This window comes from Pundamilia nyererei, unplaced genomic scaffold, assembly GCF_000239375.1.
Source record: "Pundamilia nyererei isolate P.nyererei 1_Seehausen unplaced genomic scaffold, PunNye1.0 scaffold00209, whole genome shotgun sequence".
Lineage (NCBI taxonomy): Eukaryota > Metazoa > Chordata > Actinopteri > Cichliformes > Cichlidae > Pundamilia > Pundamilia nyererei.
The window spans coordinates 392442-398378 of record NW_005187610.1 but is presented as its reverse complement, the minus strand read 5'-3'; positions in this window follow the sequence as shown (position 1 = coordinate 398378).

Genomic DNA, 5937 nt, shown 5'->3' with positions numbered 1-5937 from the left:
CTCAAGCCCTCGGGGTGGCGCAATTAAAAATCAGAAGCTGAGCCGTTTGACACTCTGAGACCTTGAATGGTGAATATTTTCAGAGTTTATAGACTTTCCGACTGTTTGAGTTAAAAGATCACAAAAACACTCGCTTAGGAATGAAAATGACTTTTTATTTCTTTCAAAAAAAAAAAAATAGAGAGAAAACAAGTCCCTAGAATAAACAAATATACTGCTGTAAAATAAAAGCCTGTGATTTTTTTTGTGTTTTTGTCAACTGTAACATCTGTTTGCCTTTCCATGCTTGATACAATCCATATATTTCTGCTTTAAATAAATAGAAAACATGTACAAAGAAAGAGATGGGGGGGAGGAGACAGAAGAGGAATCAGAGATTAAAAGCTGTACTCTGCTCCGAAAAACATTTGGCATCATTGTGAAACTCATGGCTGATCCTGAAGTACGGGGCAGGTCTGCAGCCCTCCAAAGATTTCTGCATCGTCTGTCTGTTCAGCCTGCCCCCACCGAGTAGCAATCATACCTATATACTGCTGTAAGAACGCTAATATCTTTCAAGTTCAGAAAAATAAAGAGTAAATGAAAATAATGCAGATTATGAGTATGTCTTTAAGCTGTGTTGTGAGTGTGAAGGTGTGCATTTCTCTATATACAGTATAGTGAGGCAGCAATCCGAGGGTTCTTACCAAAAAACAGATGTAGAAAAAACAGAACGTGCACAAGAGATCATCGACTCGACACACCGACTCACCGACACAAAAATGGGGGGATTTACCATCGAACAGCCTCTCTCTTTTTGCTCGTCTTCCTTTTCTTGGGGGGATGGCGGCAGGGGGGTTGACTCTGCTGCGACCCACAGGGGACGCCGCAAACCAAGCAACTAATGTGAGATCTCTGGGACAAGTTCAACCGGGTGGTTACAGCGGCCAAACATCTGTCAGTCCAGACAAAGCGATGAACCTGCCCTTGCGCTCAGATAATCCATCCGCCCCTTCGCGCTGTCGGGGCCGTTTAAAGCAGCAACGACAACAACAACAGGAGGGAATTTATCATGAGCACCACCGCTGCGACTGTCATATCATGCTTTCTTAAAAAATTCTTTTTAAGGGTGGGGGGGTGACAAGAAACACCAACAACACAACCATGCACTCCCCGAGAAAAAGAGAGATGGCTCGCCAGAGAGGAGTCTGCTCGCTCAGCGCCTCAGCAGACGTTTTAATATGACATCAAGGTTTATCCATGTATCCTCCTCCACTTAGATTCATGCTACAACAATGCAGACAGGCGGCAGCAGCTTTTTTTTTTCTTCTTTTTTTAAAGTTGAAAGAAACTTTGCAACGTGGCCACGAGGTTCCCCAGGACTGATCCCAGCAGGCTAACAGCAGAAAACAGCGGTCGAGGCGGGAAAGTCTCAGCTGTAAATGTGAGAAAGAGTCTGAATTTGAGGGAAGGTGAAGCACTGAATAAGAGCCCGCATGCTTGGCCACACCTTATGTGATAAAGCCGTAAAAACTATTGGCAAGTTGCACTGACGCTAAAGGTGGCGAGCCAGCAACGGAAAAACCACCGCGGCCATTTTTTCTGAACCCACTCAATCTTTCGACATCGGAACATTTTAAAACCAGTCGAATAACCTGATCCCAACTGGCAGCAGTAGGTTCCACTCAGAGAAAGTAGAACAAAAATAACAAAAACGCAAAGATTACATTAAAGCAAACAGTTAACCTGATTTCACCTCCACGTCCTGGCTCTCATTTTACCCTTCTTCATTTCAAAGCCTAATGAGACTATTACGAACTTGTTATCAATCATCAGATCTGCAGTTAGACCTCATGTGATTTATTACTTTATCATCCAGGGCTATGACGACCTGATCCTGGATCAGTGCCAAGCAAATCAAGCAGCTTTTATTTGTGAAGTGTCAATTTATCACATAAGATTAGAGACAGTAAGGCAGCTGTCCTAGAATATAAAAACGGTCTCATATTGGTGCCACAAAAAGGACACATCCATTAACAAAATAGTTTTCTTTTTAAAGCTGGGACTCAAAAACACAGGTGGCCCAGAGGAGGGGAAGTTTTGAAGATGGAGAAGATCCAAAGAGTCCATATTTAGGACACAGGGAGCATCAGGAACATCCAATCACAGAATTTATCGACTATTTAAGAACTCCAGGTCCAGCTGCTACTGTTCGCGGGCTTAGAGTGCAGCCAAGATATCTGGATGAATCCTGCTGTTGTTCTCTACAGACCTGCGCGCAACCAAAGCTCAAAGGAGATTGGAAAACAGAACTTGTACTACAAGTTGAAACCAGAAAGCTTACGGCAGCAAAGACCTAAAGATTCTGCATAGTCGTATTTGTTAGAAGCCGTAGATAAGCTTGAGGTACGTCTCTCCAGCCTGCAAGCCGGCAAACATAAGCACGTTTTTCTTTGACTGTTGTGCGAAAATGCCAATATGCCACATCTCGAAAACAGATTTACACGCAGTGGGCAAGCACGAACAAACGACGAAATCCAAGACAGAAACGAGGAATTCACTGGCGTAAAAAACCAATAAAAAAAAAAAAAACCAAACAGATTAAGTTTCCTGTGTTCTGCTCGAAGATCACTTGTGGCAGTTACTACGTCGTTGAGATTTAAGAGGTGTGCTCAACCACTGGGTACGAATGACATCCTTCTCTGCGTAGGTTTGCAAAGACATTTCGGTGCCTCTCCGCAGAGCTATAATAAAACTAACAGGGAAGAGAGCTAATATCTCGATCAACTGTCCCAGTGATCAGTGGACTCACTACTTTCCATAATTTTCCTAAGTGCCCCTGAACAACAGCTGGTTGACTGACAAACCTCCCAGTCACAGCTGACATCTAAGTTCCAACACTTCTTGGACTACATACTTCACTAGTTCTAGAAAAGCACCATTTCAGCTCGCCCACTTGTAACAAAACACCTGGATATTCAAGCGTCTTGTGATTCGCCGTCGAGGTCCAACCGGAGACACTCTGTAGGCTGCTGACATCATGACTGGCAAATATGATTGGAGATGGAGGGAAAAAAAAGATGGGGACCTCACCTACCAAACACTGCAGAGATGTTAAGGAAAAGCTCGAGAACTACAAAGCCTGAGAGCCGGTGAGAGGTTTAATCTACTGCTAAAAGACTGAGACACCAAGAGAGATAATAGAGCTACAGTTACTGGCGGAGAAGAGGACGGGGTGGGAAAACCTGCTGTGGGAGGTGTTGCACAGGTTTCAGGGGATACTATGAAGAGAGGCTAAGCTAACACAAGACTGCAACAGGAAGCTTCTAGAAGCAGCATCTATCCAACAGCGACAGGGATGAGTGGACAATCTAGACAGAAACTGGTTATTATAGCTATTTTTTTTCTTACACATATCTACACATACCAACAGTGACAAACAGGCTAAAGAAGCATCCTAGAGAAAGACCAACTGGACCAGACAGGCTGAAGCGAGATTGTAGAGACTTCACAGCAGAGTGGGCGATGAGTTTGATACTGGACAACCACTGATGGCTGGGATGGAGATGCTGGACTGAGATCGGGAATGGTACTAAAAAGCTTCAAGTTCATTGTTAGAATGGCAGGAGAGTAACCTTGAGTCTCCCGCCAAAGTGGCTGGTAGATTTGACATTATGTTGTAAAACCCTAAACTACTTCTACACACTTCAAATCTTCCTCAACTTTTTCATACCGGAAAAGAAACAAAACCCCCAAAAACAACAGCTCTGCTACGGCAGGATAGCCACTTGAGTGCAACATTTTTGCATGTGCATTTTTGCAACAAAATTTGACTTTATAAAAACAAATCAAGCCCATTTTGTGTTAAACATATCGGATCAAGTCTGGCTTTAAATTTGACCCTCAGAAATAGCCCTCGATGAAGAAAAGAAAATACGTACACATAAATGTGTAAGGATACACGTGGACACACGAGAAGTCGTTATGCATAAATACACCCACAGTCAAACTCATGGGGATGGATGCTTTGGCTGAGCTGAAGAGTCAAATTTGATCCCCACAGATTCTTGGAACCACTGAGCGAGGGAGACGCCACAGGTTCAGTGTCGCACTTACAGCCACTCACTTTGATTCAGTGCAATTAAAAGTGAATTCAACTTGATTCAGTAACATTTAACTCACTCTGTGCCGCTGTCATCGATCACTGGCACATACTGTGGATCTGCCAAGAAGTTGTACCTAATGAAATAAAGCTCAAATCCTTAAAGACTGGTTGATGAGCTGATGAAGAAGACAGGAAAAACAGATACACACAGATAGATCCAACTGAGGCAGAAAGTCAACAAACCACAGGCTAACTATGCTAATTAACACAGAGATGAAACAAAAATACACTTTACCTATTCCTAAACTGACCACCAAGTTGAACACAATGTACAGTTGGAGGTCTCGTCACACCAACATTTGACACAGCAAATGTCTGCTAATTTTTTAAAATCAAGTTTAACTGTTGTGATCTTTGATAGAAAACTGTTGCCACCAGGATGTGTTTGGGGGAGAAAAGTGGTTCTTCTGAAGCCTGTTAGAGCATTTATTCCTGTACTGCTGTCTAACATTTATGGAATAACTAAACTTAGCGCTAACCCTTTCAAAAACCTGAAGGAAGTCCGGCCTCCTTTGTTCCTTTGCCCTTAAAGTTCTACATTTTGGACTACCCTTTATTGAGCTCAACAACAAGTTTGAGAGTCAATAAATAACTTTGAGCCATTTTTTTGGAGCATCTTTGACTTCAGGGTCTAACTTGTAAAAGTCAAACTCAGGTGTAAGACTGCTCCTCTCCATTGGCCCATCACAGCAGCTGCACCTTTATTCCAAAGTCAACAAACCACGGATATAATTTCTTCAAAGTTGTCCTTCAAAATTCAAGGATGTTGCAAACAGCGACCATGATTAAAATTTGTCTTAATAACTCAACATTTTGAGTAATGCATCTCAAAACTACAATATATGCAATTCAAAATTTTGAGATAGCCCAGAATTTAGTCTCTTTTGGGCAGTTGTTACATTTTGTCTGTGGTAGAAACAAGCGTCCAGTCTCCTGATGCCCTGGATGATCTTTTATTTTTGTATGTAGTAATGGGAGTTTTCGTTTGAAAACAGCACTGCTTAGTGACTTAAGGAAAATTGCTAATGGTGCAGCTCTGGATAAGTTTAACGTAGGCCAACCTCATGCTGTTGTAGCTTATTAGCTACGTGCACAATTCCTTTCCTTACCGTTTCTCAGAGTGAAAACTTCTAAATACTACAGCTGTATTTTCAGTAAACCTTTAGTTTACTGTCTAACAGATGTCTTTAATCAATGTATTTAATTTATTCAACTACATTTCTATAATAATTTTTAGAAAAAATAAACTACCCACTAGAAAAACAAAGGATAATAACAAAAAAAATCCCAAACTACCAAATTACTATCTAACTGCTATTAGCTTAGTTTTGCTGTGTCACTTTCTGGTGTGACTAGGCCTTAAAACATAATTTCATACAGTGCTAGCATGCTGTGCCTGCTAGCTCCCATCTTTCTGTGTGTATCTGTAGCATTACGTGGAGAAAAACAATGCTGTATGAGTAACAAAGACTTTAGCTCAAAACCCTTAACAACAAACGCTCAATTACTATTAACAAATGCTTCAACAAATCGCTGTACAAGCCCCGATAACATTCAGGAGAAGTTGGCGAAGAAAAACTGACAGAAAAATACAAATATATCCCAACAAAGCGGAAAATTACAGGAAACACACCGAAGAGGATTTGCCACTAAATCTCTTGCTAAGTGGACGGTTGTGGACGCAGACAGGGAGCGAGGGTGGGGATGGAGAGGAGGTCCGTGGCAAAGGTATTGTCTGAAACAACTGCTGAGCACACACACGCGCGCACACACACACGCGCACACGCACACAC